Here is a 19,758-nt window from a genome sequence, read left to right as displayed (position 1 = left end):
GGGACTGGTAACGTTTACATATGTGGGATAAACAGCCAACTGTCTTACATGCCACCAAACCACCTCTTTTGGGATTAATGCTATTCATCTTAAATGCATCTTGGAAGGCATTAAAACTTCTTCTTTTTTCTCAACTGGACAGCTTTTAGTAAAAACATGAAGTGACCAAATGTACATACCAGTGTTGTTATTGTTAAAGCTGCATTCCGTAAGTGTTTTTGGGTTAAAAATGATCCAAAATAGAATTTTGAGCAAGTACATAACCATACCAGTGTTCAAAACAATCTGCTTGCCTAAGCTCGATTCAAAACGGTAAGCTTGTAATAATGTTTTTAATTCCAGCGGTACTGGTGGATTTCCGCGGGAAATTCAAGCATGTCTTTGCGTCATTACGTCACATCTGTACACATAAAGAAGGCGTCCCGGCCAGTATAGGCTATATTGCGTGTGAGGATGTTGGAGGTGGAGGTTTATAGCCTTTTCACACAGCACTTGATTTAATTAAACTTATCTATTTAATGGCGGATCCAGAAAGGTTTAAACGTCAATCACAACTGCAGATTCACCCGTTGTAAAATGCAAAAGACTTTGTTTCAGACTTCGGAGTGGCTACAGAAAAAAAGAGACGGCAACCGGGCCCATGCGAAAACAAGGATAATATCGGGGCATTAAATGTAGTCACACAATGCTGATGTTGTTAACATTAACAATTTGAGAACAAAGTATAATTTTCACGGTTTGATGTGATATGATAGCGATCGTTAGATTTAATCAGCACGATTTACTGCAATGCTTATGACATTTTCCGGTGAAAATTCGTATGTTGGTCATACTTCCAAAAAGTAGAATCTGTGATTCCGAATGACAGTATCCACACAGCGGGTTACTGACAGCCGCACATTCTCCTCAAAACATTGGATTGATCCGGGCTGTGCCGTGCCGAGGCACAACCCATGTAAAGTTGATAATTCCGCGAATAACTGCAATTGCAGATGTCGAACAGAGATGGCGACAAAGAGGAACAACTACAGACTGCAGTTTTAACTAAAACTAAAACTATTAAAAATGACTCTCAGTAATTATAAAAATTTGTATGTAATATAAATATAAATAAAAAATTAAACTTAAAAAAAGCTTTGAATTAAACTCAGAATTTTTTTTAAAAGTTGAAATACTGAAATTACAAAATAATTAAATGAAGCCATATAGAAATAAAACTAATAAAAATGATAAAAGCACACAACAAAATGCCTACAACTTAAAAATTAGAATAAAAATGAAAAAAAATAAAAGCTAATTCAAAATATTATTAAATAGCTTACGCTAGTATAGGCTAATAGTATACAATAGTATACGGATGATATTGAAATAACACTGACATACCCTCACTATCTGTGATGGATGTATCAGCGTTTAGTGCAGTAAAGAGTGCTTACCCTGCAAACTGTCTGACCTTTCACTAAAGAACAAGTTCAACACATTCTGCTTTTAATGATTGAATGAGACATTAAGAGAGCAGAGCATTTAGAGACAGCATGTCCCCAATAAATTCTGCCATCTGTGTGGGAACTTTTTGTCCATTTTCCCTTATTTCTGCCCTTGAGACAAGTACAACTCGGGTACAATACATGGGACATTCTTCCATCTTTTTGGCAAATGCTGAGGGGCTTTTTTTCAGTGTATTGAAAAAATCTGATGTTTAGCATTATCCTTTATCTGATGTTTAGCATTGTCCTTCCCCCCATCTCTCTCTCTCTTTCACTGTTTGAATGTGTTTATAGGCTACTATGTGTTTATAAGGCATCACTGGTAAACTGGAAACTGGAGTGAGATTCTTATCAAATGAGATTGTACTGTGTTGTGGCTGGTTTGGACAAAAACTCATATTTACATAATTAGCATTTATTGCTTATCACTTTATTGTGTCACACTAGTGTGAGCTGAACCAGGTTTTATTATTCAGTCTCTAGTGGCTTGGGTCACTCTTGACCCCCAGTGAAATTTAATATAGTTGGAGCATGTGCAAATTCATTTTTAAACCCGTAACACTCTACAGTACTTCGTCTGCCTTTACGGCTGCTGTATAATGATTATTGAGTACTAGATCAAGAGGGAAATAGCTCTTTTTTTAGATCGATACATAATTACCATTTTGAACAAACAGTTGTTAAAATCTCTTTTTACAATGGTTTTACTCAAAATAAATTAATTAGAAAAATCGAATAGCACTTGAGGGCGAGCTCGCACTTGCTTAGTTGTTTGTGAGAGAAACATGCTTTTTAGTAATAGAGTGTCCCCTCAGGCTAGGTTCTTGTCATGGGGACTATCAGTAAGAAGAGCTGTGCTCAGGAGACGTTGGCTGTTTTCTGTGCCGTCTCATCCAGAAAATACAGAGAAGGTATGCTGAAAGTATAGCCTTTGAGGGACTTGAAGTGAGACTGCCACATTTATGTAATGGCCATATGGCTTCTGTTTCACTTGGATGCCCAGTCGGATTCACTCTTTTTTCTTTCTTAAAGGGATAGTTCACCTAAAAAAAGAGCAGTTTGTTATTATTTATCCACCCCTCGTGCTGTTCCAAACCTTTATTTTTCTTCTGTTTGTTTTTGTCATGCAATTAGTCCCAATAGTAACTGGGGCTTTTGTACTTCAAAAAGGAAACAAGCACAATAAAAGCATCTTCAGAAATTATTCATGTGATGTGCTATATTCATATATTCATATATGGCCTCTAATATTCCATATATTCCAAGTCATTCAATAGCTTTGTGTGAGGAATGAATAATTCGAAAAGGTTTTAACAACTAGATCAACTGATTTACTGAAGACATTAAAAATTTGTTTGTTTCTTTGCTGAAACATTGCTGTTTCTCTTATAAACTCATATTAATGAGCCATAACTGTCAGGGGTCTGCCCTGGCAGCTTTGTCTGTGTTATCTTTGTTTCATGTCTCTATGTTTGTGTTGTGCTTGAACATATGGTTTTGTTTGTGTTGGCCATGTGCTCCTCTGTTCCTGCCTCCTTTGTTTCCATACCACACCCTCTTGTGTAGTTGAGTCTTGTTCGACTTGAACCGGCGCTGCACAGACCGATCAGTTTATGACGTCAAGGTAGATTGCGTTAAATAGCTGTTGAACCGGTGTACCCAACAAAGTGTCCGGTCACTCACTAGAATAACACTATAGTTCTGATTCATTATAACTACATGAGAGCCACCTACATTTTTTCCTTTTGTGTGAAAAAAGAAAGTTATACAGGTTTGGATTACATAACTAAATGATGTCAGAATTAATTTTCTTTGCTGCACTAATTATTTCATCTCGGCCTCTCAGTTCTTTCCTCTCCCAGGTTCTCATGCTGTATTCGTTTCTCTCTTGCTGATAGAAAGAGAAATGAGGGCACAGTGGTTCTGCACACAGTGTAGTTCAGGGCAGCGGTTTTAGAGAGTCTATAAATTGGCGTGAAGGTGAATCTGTGTCTTGCATTACTGGGGCTGATCCTGAGGGATAACCACATATCTTGGTTTCTCCAAGCATGAGGCCATAGCTACTTCCTGATGCATCTCCTTTCCCCAAGTAAAGCAGTCACTCCTGCAGGGCTGAGGCTTGTGGAGATATTATTGCTACAGCACATTAATGAATGTTTATTTTGTACATGTTTGAGAATGCACGTCTCATAATGTTAGTCTCAGCCTCCAGTCTTATCATAATCTATGTACATAAATAGCAAATATTACACCGTTTCCTGACAAGACACGATATGATAAGATTCCAGCAACAAGCAATTTGCCTGTCCACACCAGACGCGATGCGACCACAGCCAATCAGAAAAACATGTGGGCGGAGTCTCTATGCAAGTGCACAGCACTCGCAACGATAAAGTACACATTCATTTTATTAATCAATGCAACATTTTGAAATGATTAAAAATACACATACAGTCAGAGTGAGTGAAACGTTCTTTGTCATAAAATACACTTGTTTGTTCACAATGCGTTGACACGTTCATGTTTCCTTTAATTTTATTTTTAAGGTCTGAGGTGAATTGTCACTTACAGTATGGACATAAAGGTCACGCAAAATGACATTCAGACTCATATTAGAAGCTTTTAACATTAAATAAAGCACATAGACGAATAAAGCACATAAGCGAAATAAACCTAAAATTCTCGGGACTGGAGCATGTGTCCAAATTTTAATCTTAACCGTTCTATTTCATCAGATACGATCTGTAAACAGTGTGAAATACCGAACTTGTCCTTTAAGGTCTTTTGCCTTTGTAGGGCAGAATAGCCCGGCCTTCTCCGCTACGAAACTAAAGCTGCGACAGTTGAGCTAGTACATAAAGTGCCCAACATTTCACACTAAATTTTTCTCTGTTAATTAAGTGCTGCTTCAGGGTATTTAAAATTCACTTTTTCTATTTGGAATTTTCATTGTGAACACACTACTTGAACTATTTATACTTCAAAATGGCATAGAATAGTGTATAACCTAGCCTACTCAAATTGGAATGCACCTTGTTTCTAAAATAGAATTGTGGCATTGCTTCGCATCTGATTTGGACACAGGTTGCTTCTCATTCCTTATTTGTGTGTATTTGGTTCCTTGTGTTTCCATCTGTGTTTCCTTGCTCATGACTGTTGAGTTCGATTGGTTTCCGGGTCACGGCTTGAGGAAGTAGGAGCGAGGAAACATCAATTTGAATATTAAGAAGCACCCACGGATGGTTCTTAGACAGAATAAGCTGCAATATCAAGTTAACAAAAAATGTTCTAATAACTTTTTTGCTAACTTTCCCATAAAGTTATGAAAGCGTTTTTTTATAATGTTCACTGAACATTTGAAACGTCCAAGGTTGCGTTTCTCCAAAGCATTGATCGTAGATCGTAGAACCATTGGCACCTATGGTCTCTACAATTGAATCAGCTCACAATGTTTTTGAGAAACGCAGCCCAGTTTTTTTTCTTTTTCTTTTTTTTTTCTTGATTATGTTAAGGGAACATTCCATCGTCCATTTTGCAAACATTATGGGAACATTCTTTGAACATTCTGAAACAAGTTAGTAACATTTAAAAAACAGACAAAATGTAAAAAACATTTAAGACAAAAAATTGAATAACGTTATTAAAGATCAGATAACTCTGAACAAACTTTATATTAATGTTACTGTAAGAAAGTCTTTATGACTTTGAGAGACAATCAATTCAATGTAGAGAGAATTCAACCAGAATGTGCTTGATCAAAAAATATTTTTTACTGAAAAAAATGAAGAAGAAAAATGGTACACAGCTATTTCTGCACCCATAACAGTTTAATATATTGCTTGGAGTGACAGTGACCATATATTGCAAGTCAGAAGTCTGTGTGGAACTGTGACAGTGTTGGTGTTTCGTTTTATTGTTTCTACTCCTACAATAAAGCTGAAGTAGGTGACAACAACTAAAGTGAAGTATTTGTTTTTAATGGACTCCTAGACCTCATACTGATCTCAGTGGGCACTACCTTAGTGAACAAATCACTGAACAGGTTTACAAGATGCCATTTGCTTTATGTTGCAGACGGTCCTGCTGACTCACTGATGGGCCGCAGTGGTTCTGTTGACAGGATGAGAATCTCTGAGCGTGAGCAATGATTGATAGGCAGAGGTGGTGCTTTTCTTTGCATGCAAATTAATCATTTTCTTTTCCATTTTTTTGTCTCTGGCCTCATATATCTTTCTTCTGTTCCTTTAGAAGGTGCTTCAAATGATTCATGCACTTTAGAGAAACTCACACGTTTTAGAGGATTTAATTGACTGCTCCAAAGAGTATCATACATATTGAATGGTAGTCTGGTGGTCACTATATTTCATAATTAAGCTTCATGTCAGAAAGTTCACAGTCATCAACAGAGCAAATTTCGGTCATTGCGACATAATTTAGCCTATTCTACTTTGTAATTCTTTCCCCATATGCAGCCATTCAAAGATTGTATTGATGTATTGAGATAATTTGAGGTATCATTCATGTCTAGCACACGTTCAGGGTGATTTACATGCTGAAGTTTAAGAGGTTTCTCAAATGCTTCATTAAAACCCTTGTGAAAAAGAAGTGCACCTTAATTGTATATTGAATATGCACTTAGAGTACTTCAAATCTTATTTAAAACCTGTACTTGCAGATATTATTAAAGCTTTAGTTCACCCAAAAATTCTGTCACCAATTACTCACCTTAATGCCGTTCCAAACCTGTACGACTTTCGTTCATCTTCAGAACACAAATGAAGATATTTTTTTAAGGAGATCTGAGGAATTTTTGTCCCTCCATTGACAGCTGCGCAACTATCACGTTGACTCTTCCACCAAAAGTTCACAAAGAGATTGTAAAACTAAATCATATGAATTGAGTGGTACGCAGCACGTTTGAGCTTCAGCAAGATACAATGAGGTTCATTCTCATGTTACGCAGCACGTTTGAGCTTCCGCTAGAACCAATGAGGTTTGTTTTCGTTACGCAGGACGTTTGAGCTTCCGCAGGACATTTGAGCTTCCGCAAGAGGTTTGTTCTTGCGCGTCAAGCAGGTTCAGTTGAGCTTCTGTTTATGTTCGCTGATCAATGTTTGTGTGAATAAACGCCTAAATTCAATCTGTTCATCATATCAAGTGATTGTGTGAAGATTTGGACTAAACCACTAAATTCAAACGGATTAGTTTTACTATCTTTTTATGAACTTCTTGAAGCATCAAAGTGGTAGTTGTGTAGCTGTTAATGGAGAGTAGAACTGGCTCAGATTTCACTAAAAATGTCTTTATTTAAGTTCTGAAGATAAACGGAAGTCTTTGTGAACTAGTTTGTGAACTAACCCTTTTATGAAATAAAAGGCCACTTACGTGCACTTAAATAGAGTACACTTTCATGACTTTCTTAACACACTTAAGCAAACTTTTAAAAAGTGCACTCTATATAATTTTTTTTAAAGTTGTTCAGCTGATTGCATCTAATTTAAACGAATCCACTTTAATTTAATTGCAATTGAGTGTCACGAAATAACATTTGGTTTGTAATAATGTAAGTATATTCTTACATTAAATACAATTATTTATGTAATAAGTAAAAGCTTTATAAAAGAAGGGAAGCAAATATGTTTTATTGGGCTAACTAGCACAATAAGGATGGAATGATTTACAGACATCTGATAAATGTAACATACTGAAACATTAAAAAGAGATGGAAGGGAATATTTTGTTCGACAAAGAATGGGGGACAAAAAGAAAAAAGCGATTGTTGGGGAGAACAGTGGGAGAAATATGTGCTGTGAGCAAAGAGATGAATGAATGCATAGATTTTCATCAGACATAAGAGACCTGACATTCAGAAATTTAGAGAGAAATAGAGAGAGAGAGAGGCTGCATCCCTAAAGTCTAGTTTAAGTTCAACACTTCTGCAAAGTCACTTGCTATTAACTTCTATCAGGTGATAAGTGGTCAGCCAATACACAATGTTACAGCTGGTCTCTAAAGCACCTCCTGTATATGTGTTCCGATTTTTAGAGGAGGATCTCAGATTGCAGTATAGGCTACCATACTATATCAGTGTTAATGCACATGTTGATAAAGCACAACTAAAATAAAATGAAGGAGCTGCTCTTAACTAACAACGTTTAAAATATTTGTTTTAGTGCAGTGGTTGATTGACAGGTGAGTGCATTCCTAAGGTGCTTGCATCACAATGGATAAGCATTATGCTACAAAAGCAATGTGGTCAATCTCTCAGAATTTAATTTAAAAATTATCGGATCAAATGTTTTTTTTTTTACATCAACATGTATTTTGTCTATTGTCGGATAAGCTGTAACCCAAAAAATATTTTATCAATAACTCACTCTCAATTATCCCTTTTATACCAGGTGTGGATAGGGGTCTAAAGACAATTTAAAGGGATTCCCGCCCAAACCCTCTACAACTTCCACAGTGGGCTGTTGTCTCTTTTTCGCTCTCACTGCATGTTTTTCTTCCCAGCGTCCTCCTTGTCTCCCTGCTTATAGTGATTCTGGCAGAGAGCTGTTCCTCGGGGTGATTGGTTGTGTGGAGCAAATTTACTTAAGTGATGTTGGAATGCAGAGTTAGCATGAAGCAGAAGGATAGGCTGTCCTTCTGATAAGGAGACTGGAGCAAATAGCTGGAAGAAGTTTGTAAATGACTCTACATTTCATGTCAGCGCTTTCCTCCAGCTCTCAGAAAGGGCATACATAAAATGCAGTGTCAATGAGGGCAGCCCTGGCCCTGCTCCATCATCACTGCATCTTAACCACACTGGATCTTCTAATTAACCTCCCTGATTTTAATCTAAAATATTCACAGACACACGTACACAGTTCACGGTGAAGGACAACACGCGTCAATAAGCCCTCATGATAACACACACACCATATGCCTCACTCCTGCATTCCATTTATTTACATTTATGCATTTAGACGGTGCTTTAATGTTACAACCTCAATTTTTTTGTTTTTTGTTTTGTTTTCTGTCTATCTTGCAGAAGTGGCAGCTGCTTGGTGCTGCTGATTCTAGGAGGGTTTTATCTCTTTCCCCATGCACCAGTGTTTTTATATATATACATTATATATATATATATATATATATATATATATATATATAAGTTGCCAGTCACTGCCAGCATTTTTGATCATTTTGATAAAAAAAATTGGGCCACAGGAATATTTTGTTGTATGAATATCTTAACATACTGTTGTGGTCAAAATTATTGGCGCCCCTGGTAAATATGATCAAAGATGGCTGTATGATCAAAGATCATTTTGATCTTTCAATCAAAATATTAGCAAAAATCTAAAAATTCTTTGAAATAAAAGAATTGAAAGTGTGGGGAAACTCACATTATGAAATAAATGTTTTTCTCCATAGCACGTTGGCCACAATTATTGGCATCCCTAGAAATTTTATGAGTAATATATCTCTGGAGTATATTCCCATTCTAATTTAAACATTTTAGCACACCAGGGTGACTAGGAACATGAAATTGTCTAGCTATGACTTCTTGTTCCACAGGAGTATACATAGAAGGAAACACACAGGCCAAATTCCCTTAATCATCCCTAAAAATGAGTAAAACCAAAGAATATAGTTCTGATGTGAGTCAAAAGATTGTTGAGCATCACAAAATATAAAGTGGCTGTAAGAAAATAGCTAAAGCATTGAAAATGTCCATTTCCACCATCAGGGCAATAAAGAAGTTCCAATCAACTAAAGATGTTACGAATATGCCATGAAGGAGACGTGTCTATATTGTCTTAAAGCACGGAGGAAAGTTTGAGTGACCAAAGACTCTCCAAGGATCACAAATGGAGAATTGGAGAATTTCTTACGTTCAGAAAGCCTAAAAAATAATAATGAAACAACCCCTACATAACCACATGTTGTTTGAGAAGTTTTTAATACAAAAATTACAAAATCTCCTCTCTCATCCAAAAGCAATCTCCAGCATATTCAGTTGTCAGACACTACTGGAACTTCAAAAGAGTTCTATGGTCAGATGAAACTAAAAATATAACTTTTTGGCCAGGTCCTGGAAATCTTATATCCATATAAGCTTATACATATCATGGATTCTAGTGTAAGTCTGTAAGAACTGGAAGAACTGGAAGAGAGGGCCACTCTCTGAGAGAACAAAGGAAATTAACATTTGAACTCACGCTTGAGCACCATTCGAGATGAAAGTCTCACCTCAGAATAAATCTCTTTCCCTCTCCCCCCACTTCATCTCTCTCATGCTGAGATCACCAAAACTCACCCAATAATCTATATAGTTGAATGTGAATAATTATCATACAGTATTACACATGTTTGATATCATTTGAAATGTCTCAGTGCGACTGGTACAAAGGTCTCATTTCAAAAGAGTAAAAGTAAAACCAACAAAGGTAAGTTATTAAGAGTTTTAGAGAGAATAAATTGCATCTTCTCTCTTTATTCCAGAGCATTTGATGTTTGTATCAATTACCTTTGAACTGATTATACAATTGGCGTGATATATTTACCTGACATAATAAATTGTAAACATTTGATTTTATTCTAATCGACTCTATCGAAATTATTTTTAATAATGAGTTAAAAAGAATAGTCAAACATTCGCTCACATTAAATGAAGTTAAAACCTTTTTCATTTATGGAGTTGATAGATGAGAAAATGTATTAAATTTAATCAAATTAGTTTGCCACGATGAAAGACAGTAACACACAGAGACCTTCCCGATGATTGGATGCCTCCATTGGGCCGATCGAGCCGGGCCTTACACTAGCTAATACCAACTGATAAAAAGTGGGGTGAACTATAGAAGAAGCACCAACATGGAGCTGGGAATCTGAAGGATCTGGAGAGATTCTGTATGGAGGAATGGTCTCTGATCTGTTCTGTATTCCCTTTTTGAATGATGAAAATAGATTCTTAATACCTGCTGATATGGACAGATATTTACTTGCACACTGGCACAGAATGCACGTGCTAGTTGACAGTCGCATTTAGTCCTTTTGGTGTGTTTAAGCGTAGCTTTTTGGCCGAAACGGAGCCGAGGAGAAAACCGCTAGTTTTTTTGACGTCGGCTTGGTGTGTCCCGGGATTAATTACTTTTCACCGGAAGACAGAGTTATGATATTTTAGTTTAACATTACAAGGCCAAAATGAATTAATAAAATAAAATTTGTTTTATAATGTTATAGCGAACATTTGTTCTTAGTGGAAGGAAGATTGTTATTGTATAGTCAAAGGCAAACTTATATTGGCATCGGGATCCTGATCACCCTGTCGTGGTTTGCTTTTTGCCACTTTTCACACTTTAAACCCGGTAAAGTACCGTAAAATTTCCAGATTGACTTTTCTGGTACATACACAATTGTGCTGTTAGAGAACGCAAGACATGGCACAGCAGTCCGTCCAGCGCATGCTAAAAAAGATTAAAGGCGGCATAAAGTTATTACTTAGACAGCTCGGTTGGCCCAAAGTTAAGTTCTCTTTAGTCAGCACGTCCTGCCCTGCCCATAGGCTACTGTACTCATACCGGTAATTTTATGATTTGTTCACTCATAACATCAGTATTTAAACTCCAATATTTTACTGGTAACTTCTCGGCCTACTGGAAAATTGCCAGAACTGATATAAACTGACGTCTTTGATGCAACATCCTTTAATCTTGTAACATTGTGTGACCTCTCGTGGTGTTTTTTAAATGAACAAATACACATGCTTATAATCACATGTTTTGTTCCTAATATTTTAAGCAAACACACGTGTCATAGATTCTGAAAGCAACTGTGATTTACCAGGTTTAGTGATTGGGAAGGTTAGCTGAAAAACAGGCAGACAGGGTTTCCACACAGATAGAGCCAGATCTGCGTTTGATCTGTAAATATTTACCCAGCTAGTGAGTGGGTGCTACAGCATGCAGAGGACAGTCAGCTTCGCAAACTGGACAGTGTGTGCTGAGCTCTGCCACCTGGGTGCATGTGTGTATGTGCATGTGCTTGTGTCCACAGTTCAGCATCCCTGTGGAGAGATTTAAAGAATTGACTCCCCATTCAGCATCTCAATACATCAAAGCATGCCGGCATAGACCAGAGGTTGTTCAAAACCAAACACCACAACAGGGAAGAAATGTGATCTAAGTGTCTTTGACTGTTGCACGATTGTTGGTGCCAGACGGCAGTTTGAGTATCTCAGCAACTGATCTACTGAGACAGGACAACAGTCCCTGGAGTTTATAAAGAGTGATGGAAAACCAACAACAACACCAACAAAAAAGTACAAAAGTTGGTACAGTGCTGAAGACCACCTCCTGAATACACAACGAAACTAAATAAAAAGCGCTTTTTGTAGATGTATAAGATTAGGCGTAAACCAAATGAATTCATCCTTTAGTCTGGCACATTTACATTTATGTTTATTAATGTGCATTGCCCCTGTAAACACAATAAAATGAAAAATAAAAAAAATAGTCCAGGCTTGGTGGAAGTGTAAATATGTGTGGCAGTGGCAATATTTTCTTGGCAATACCAATACACCCTTCACTAAGCTCCGCCTTAAAGACCAATCCTAGCTTAGGAACCGTTTCATTTTTTAACATAGTTTAAAATAATTATTAAATATTATGACCTGTCATCTAGATCATGTTGATGTTAAAGTTTTACCCTATTTTCTAAGTAGGCTATCATCTTAAGGCTGAATACACTACACGACTTCTCAAATCTGAGCAGATTTTAAAAGACTAGGCCTATGTTTTAAATTTAAATTTCAAATTTTAAAAATGAAAAGTAGGTCACAAATAAACTCGCATCTGTGTGAATATTAAACCGCATAAAGACTATTTAAATAGGAATCATGCATGTTCTGGATGTGTCTGTGAATGAATGGTGCAGATGCGTGCTACTACTACACACACACACACACACAAACACACACACACACACTAAGGCACGCATGATATATGAGGACATGAATGCATGCACTTCATACACAGTCGCTTTGAGTCACTTCAGCAGCATTTTAGCTTGATTTGAGACAAAAACTATCGTCATTATCATAAAAACACAGAGAGACTCAAAGGTCTACACGGCAACGCGTCAAAATAAAGGTTGGTTTAACCTTTGAAGAAAGTTTTGCTTAAATTATTACATTATAAATCATTGGTTATTACAATTTAATGAAACCATTAAAATGGAATCAAGAAAATAAAAACAGAATAAAAAATAAAACATTTTCTAGTGCCCTAATTTTTTTATTTATTTTAAGATTTTAATAAATTATTGTTAAATGTATAAGTTTCATGATTTTAATTAATTAGATATACTTTTTGATTACTAAAATGTAATTAAACAATTAAAATGGGAGTCAGAAATACAAAAAAAAAAGAAAAAACAACAACAACAAAAAAACAGAATAGCCAGAAAAATTAAAACGGTAAAAAACTGAATTTGGAATGTGGGAAAAAATAAAACTGATTTCATAGGCCCTACAACTAGCTTTTTGGTGCATTACCACCACCTTCTGCTCCGGATGGTGACATCACTACCAATCTCAATCCTTGGGCTGACAAGTGAGAAAGATGCACACACTCTCGACACCTTTTGTTATAGTTAGTTTTATATAGTTATGGTTTTATATAGTTATGGTTTTCTTTTTGTTGCCAAAGTGGGTTTGAACAGTTGTTGATAAACAATTGAACTGACAAAGTTGACTAGGCCTGTTTGACTGATAGTTTTGATCTCTGAGATGGCATTGACTTGGAATGAAGTTGGTTCAATATAAAAATAAAAATGTAAAAATAGCTTAGATGTAGTAAACTACTCTTGCCATATTGCGGTAGCTATATAGCTTGCTACATTTCAGTGCACGTGTTCTAAAATCGGGTCAAATATCAAACGTTTAATCCTCTGACTGGATGGAATAGTAGTCTCAAGTAAAAACAAATCTGAGTTTCGATTTTCTGTTAAATTTGTCAACTCTAATCTAGCAACTCTACTCTACTAAATCAACTCTAAGCAAGAACATCGACGAATAGTTTTATATCATCACACCATAGACCCCGCCCACTTCGACCTGACACCTGTCTGTAGGCTATACAAACTCGAGCGTTGCATCGCGTCAAAAGCAAATAATATTACTGTCTACACTGGATACAGAACAGATGCCCGTTCAGTTTCTGACATAATCCATAGTATGGTTGCCTGCAGGACAACAGGACAAATGGAAGAGTAAAATGTTCTCTTTGACATTCTTGTTTGTTTCTCTGTACAGACTTCAATAGGACAACAGCGTCAGGAACACGTGCAATGGCGTCCCCGGATCGCGTTGGACTCGGAGGATTATGTTTGTTTGGAGAATTTGACGGCAGTTTTTTTTGTGTGTGAATGAGGCAGTGTAATGCGTTGTTCGCAAAGAAACCTTTGTTAAAAGATGAAGCAGCACGTAAGGCCTACTGGATCCGATTGACAGCAGATTGCAAACCGTAAGTAAACAATTTCATAATGCTTTGACATAAATGGCTTTATTAGGGATAATGTTTTCAAAACGTATTTCTTATGCAATGAGATAGCCAATCATAACAGTTGCTGTTGCTGATAAGCCTTAAAGGAACTGACCCTTGAACAAGTTTTAGTTAGAGGTTCAGAAGAATGAGGGTTGAAGTTTTTCCACATGTAATTTTTAACATTATGGGCCCTATCTTGCACCCAGCGCAATTGACTTTGTACACCGACGCATGTATCATTCCTATTTTGCACCCGCGCACAGCGGACTTTTCCCTCCACAGGCGCACGTCGGTAAATTAGGGAATGAACTTGCGCTCGCGGGGGCGGTTCAGCGCAAAGAGGAGGCGTGTTCCGGCGCAAAACTCCCCTGGTGCTATTTTCCAGTTTTAGAAAGCAATTGCGCCACTGACCAGGATAAAAACAGTCTAAAGACAGTGGCGCATTGCGCGTTAGTGATGTGGTATTTTAAGGGCGCGTGCTTGGCCATAATGTAGCGTGTTAACGCGCATCCACTTTGATTCTCTAATAATTATAAACAGACGCAGCAGTTTTCATTTTTGCAAATCATACATTATTACAAGGAAAAATATTAACACACGAGAGGGATGTTGTGTCCGTGAAGATGTGAAAAAGATCTATCTAGATTTTTAAAAACAAATCTAGAGGCTACACATTTACCCAAATTATACGCCTGTTTAACCGAAGCTAATTTGAGTGAGTTTCTCCCATCATCCCCTGTGTCACTTCTCTGTGTTTTACGAGAAGGTCGGTCTCCTCGGCTGTGATCGCTCCTGGCGTGCGCCGGCAAACCCGCCGTTATAGCAATCCGCCGTGGAACAAGCGCGTCTGCTCTTAAAGGGAATGTGAGAGGACGCTCTGATTGGTTTATTTCACGTTACGCCCAAACCACACCTATGAATAATGAAGCTACTTCAGACCAACCCCTTTTAGATTTGCGTCGGGCGCAAGAGTCGTTTATCCGCCGGGAAAATAGCAACAGCGCCCGGATCCGCCCACAAAGTTACTTGCGCTTTGCGCTTTGACACTTGCGTTTCAGATCGTTAAAGGTCCCATGACATGAAATTTTCACTTTTTGAGGTTTTTTAACATTAATATGAGTTCCCCTAGCCTGTATATGGTCCCCAAGTTTCTAGAAATTTCAATCGGTGTAAATCGAGCTTTTGCTATCTTTCTCTGCCTTTGAAAAAGTGGACGCTCAATCAGGCTGATCTTGAATCTCCTCCGTATGACGTCATACGGAGGAAATGTTACCTCCCCTTTCTCTGCTTTGCCCGCCCAGAGAATATTTCCCGCATGAGAAAATGAGCTAGGAAGTAGGAACGCGTGCGCGCGATTTTAGTTTGTCCACGGAGATATCATGGCTTTTGAGCGAGTGAAGCATAATAATTGCTCAATAATTGGATGTACAAATGAACACCGAAGCCTTTTTTTAGTTCCTTCATCCAAGCCCCAGAAGAACCAGTGGATTCATTTCATTTCCTCTGGAAATGCGCCGACACAACTCCCCAAAGTTTTGCATGTCTGCAGCACACATTTCACCGACGACTGTTTCCTCAACTTGGATCACTACAGAGCTGGCCTCGACGTCTGAAAATAAATCGATCGAGCCGAGCAACAATTTCTGATGTGTAATTGTTCAAGTTCAGACAGGTAATCTTTCTCTCAGATCGTTCAATACTGCTGTTTATGCCTCAGTAAGTCAAGCCAGTGACTAAAATATCAACTTCACATCGTTTCTTTTAGTAGGATGAAAATAATCGTATTTAAATTGTGAATAAATTATATACAGAAAGCGATCAAAGAACAATCTTTGTAGGAATCGCGCACACGCGTTCGTACTTCCTAGCTCATTTTCTCATGGACACAGCGCGATCGAGTTTATCTGGACCCTTGCCAAACTCGTTATGAAATCAATGACGCACGTTACACTGCACATGATCGCTCTTACTGTATTTACATCATCGTGTTTGCATTGGGGAAAGCAGAGAGTGCAGAAACTGCGTTGCAATGATAAGATCTTCATTCTCGCGATCAATAACAGACTGTCATCTGCTTGCGCAATGCTCATGACGGCAGCATTTTATGTGATGGGAATAGATCTAAATACTTTAAAAACTTCTGACGATTTGTTAATCTCGATAGCTGTAATAGTAAAAACGTATAATAACTGTAGTAAAAGTATTCGAGAGAGTTTCACATGTAATAAGTTGTAGCTATTTCATATGCAAGCATGTCAGCCAATCACAGCAGTGGGCGGTTACACCGAAGTCTCACACAGACACGCCCCTTCAAACAGAGCGTTCAAATCAGAGGCTAAAACTGGGCTAGGAAAAATGCCTTTTGTTTCTAAATTATGACTATTTTCTATCTAAAAAACATACTAACATTATAAGGGCAACCCAGGACACATTATAAAATAATATAATAACCCCATGTCATGGGACCTTTAAAATAGGGCCCCATAAGTGAACCTCAAGGAACACATTAAAATAATAATAATAAACCATTTCGTGGCATGACCCCTTTAAATGCAACAGCCTATCTGATAAATTTATTGCTGCCAACTGTCAATTATTGTCACAGTCTGGCTATATTCGGGTTACTTCTTCTAGCAAGGTAACACTCTGTCACATAGCACATATTTGGCTGGTTCTGGTGTGTTCATGAACATGATCTTTATTGTGGTCCAATCAAATGGGCAGATTACATTGTGTTTGATGCTCTTAAAAAGCATAAACAGATTAATTTTTCCCTGTCTGCTGCCATTTTGGCCTGACATCACTATGTGAAGGATTTAAGACATTGTTTGTTTTTGTGTTGCCATCAGTTGGTGTCATTTTCCCACACCTCCAGAGTGATTATTCACATGGCTTTTAAAGCTCAGAATATAAACAGAAATGAGAATTTATCCCTTATACTGTTGCAGGCTTAAAATTGCTATAGGAAGGGTGGCTGAGCTCAAACTCTAAGAGGCTTCTTCACAGTACACAGCCTCAACTCTGAACCTCATTTTGGTCCCCTGTATTACATATCTGGTTTTGGTATTAAAGAAGATATATAAGTCCCACTCCAGCAGCATGAAGAAGGGCTGGCTGCTTTACTGGATGTGTATGGGGTTTAATTAGCTCGTAGGCCCCGAGGACGCAGTGAAGACTTCCTGGGATTAGTAAATTGCATTCCTACGCTGCCAGCATTCTCCCATGTCGGGTCTCATTTGTATTCATGGGTATTTGGGAGGGGAAAAAATCACATTCCCCCAGTATGCTTTCTGTCTCTGGGTTTTGAGGGGAATTAAACTTATTGTTTAGGGTGCAAAATTGTTGTGATAGTGGTTGGATGGGCTAGAAATTGTATTCAGTGTTTTACTTTTGCTTAGTCTCCTGGACATTTTTTATAAGTCTTCCATTGTGTGGACACAAGCATGGATGGAGTGATTAATAGTGTTACTGTTTACTGAAAAGTCAATGTAGGTTTACGGTTATTGTCATTCAGAAGAAGCAAAATACGGTGACTCCTCTAGCCACAGTGCAGGACATGTAAAATAAATACAAATACAGACAAATATTAAATGTAGCAACAAATAGAACAATTTTAACATTTTAATTAGAAAGTATTGTTTTAATAATAATAGTAATTTCAGTTAGCCTATAGAGTTTTTTTTTTATTATTTAAGCAGTTAAAATAGGCTAACCCTATAATAATTTAATAAACAAGAAGTTCATATTCAGTTATATTGTCAGTTACTTTTGTCTATATTTGCTCTGCAAATGAAAAAAACCCCAGCAGAATAAACCATTATGTGTAACGGAGAGGCACAAACTGGTGTTTCATTAAAAAATCAGTTTGATTCAATGATAGGCTGCATCCAAAATCACATACTTCCCTACTATATAGTAGGCGAAAAATAGTATGTGACGAGTACTATATCATAATTCACAGTACTCATAAAAGTACCTGGATGTCTTGCATCTGGTGAGATTCTTAAGTGTGCATACAATGGACACTTTACTAGCCCATGAGGCCAAGGGAGAGGATTTGTGAATGGCAATTAAGCGATGTAACTGACGCTGGTAGGTCACATGACAACGACACCGTGATGAATGTAGTACGTCCGGATTACATTCATACATAAATTCATACTATATAGAAAATACTTTTTTAGCAGTCGCAAAGTAAGTACTTGTTCAAAATCGGAGTGTACGATTTTGGACGCAACCATGGAGAGTCACTTGTTTTGTTCCTTAATGAATCAGTAGCTTCCTTTGTGTTACTTGGTTGAGTGAATGATTCATCATGACTCATAAATACGCTCACTTATTTTGTTCCTGAATGTTTCTGTATTTTTGAGCGAATCGTTGAGTCAATGATTCATGACTCATTCATAAAGACAGTCACTTGTTTTGTTTTTGAAAGAATCAGAGTCTTTGGCTGAATCTTTGAGTGAATGATTCAGTGACTCTCATAAATGCAATCACTTGTTGACAGTGATGTAACCTGCAGAAAGAGTAACTGTAAAAATGTACATCTGAAGTTAATAGGGCAAGACAAACCCTGCTTGTAAACCAGGTAAATTTCACATTAAATGAAGGAAACATTAAAGTCACCACAAGGACCAAAGAGCTAAAATAACACTCACTTTTTACTGAAGAAATAACATAAAACAGATAATTTATCTGACATACTGTGTCTAATAACATAAAAAATATGAGTACATAAAACATTTGAAAACCTCTGGAATGCCCTTAAGACTTCTATAGTGCTGTCTGCATACATTATTTTTTGTTTGTTCATACAAATTGAGGGATTATTCTGATTTGATCTAAAAATGGAACATTGAAGTGTTGCTGTTTTAGTTTGCATTTTGAGTTTGGCTTCATCAGACTCATTACTTTAAAGGTAATGGCACTCTCACGCCACATTATGTCCTGCTCTGCTCTCCTTCTCACACCAGCCGCGGTTTAATAACCTGTACCGCACACACGGCATCACTCATTCTCTATTACACACACACACACTACACAAACATTACAATTTGCCTCCTTAGGGGAATGAGAGCGTTTTTTGCACTTGTTTGGGTGGGAAGAGCGAGCTGTAGTGAGGGAGATAGCGAGCGGCGGAGAGAGTCAGGGTGAATGCTTGTCGATGCACGACCTTGTTGAAAACAGGAGCGCTTATGTGTGGCCTCTGATGCATATTTATAAATGTCATGGTGTGGCCCAGAAGCCAGTCTATGTGGATGTGTGAATGAGATCTCCACAGACATCAGCCTTTTACCCACAATTCCCTCTCATGCTGATTATAAAACAGCCTGTTAGTTTCTTTTGCAACATTCCTTTTTTTTCATTTTTTAGCATTGTTTGAACTTTTTGTAATTGTTTTCTATATAATTTTTTCATGTAAACCTGACATGTTCCATTAGTTTAATGTTCTGGTAAAATATACTTTACATTAAAGTACGTTTTTAACTTCATGCCATGGTGTTGCCTAAAAGCTAATTCTAAACAAAATGCCAGCATAATATGCATCACATGCCTCCATAAGAAAATGGGAAATATAAAGCATGAATAAATGCTATATATATATATATATATATATATATATATATATATACAGTATATATATATGCGCCACTCTTGCATTGTCTTAGCTGTGTGCTCAGGGTCATTGTCCGGTCGGAAGGTGCCCTGTCCGAGTTATTGAATGCTCTTGACCAGGTTTT

This window comes from Phoxinus phoxinus (assembly GCF_949152265.1).
Source record: "Phoxinus phoxinus genome assembly, chromosome: 19".
NCBI lineage: Eukaryota > Metazoa > Chordata > Actinopteri > Cypriniformes > Leuciscidae > Phoxinus > Phoxinus phoxinus.
The sequence above is the reverse complement of the archived record's forward strand: the minus strand, read 5'-3'. Positions refer to the sequence as shown.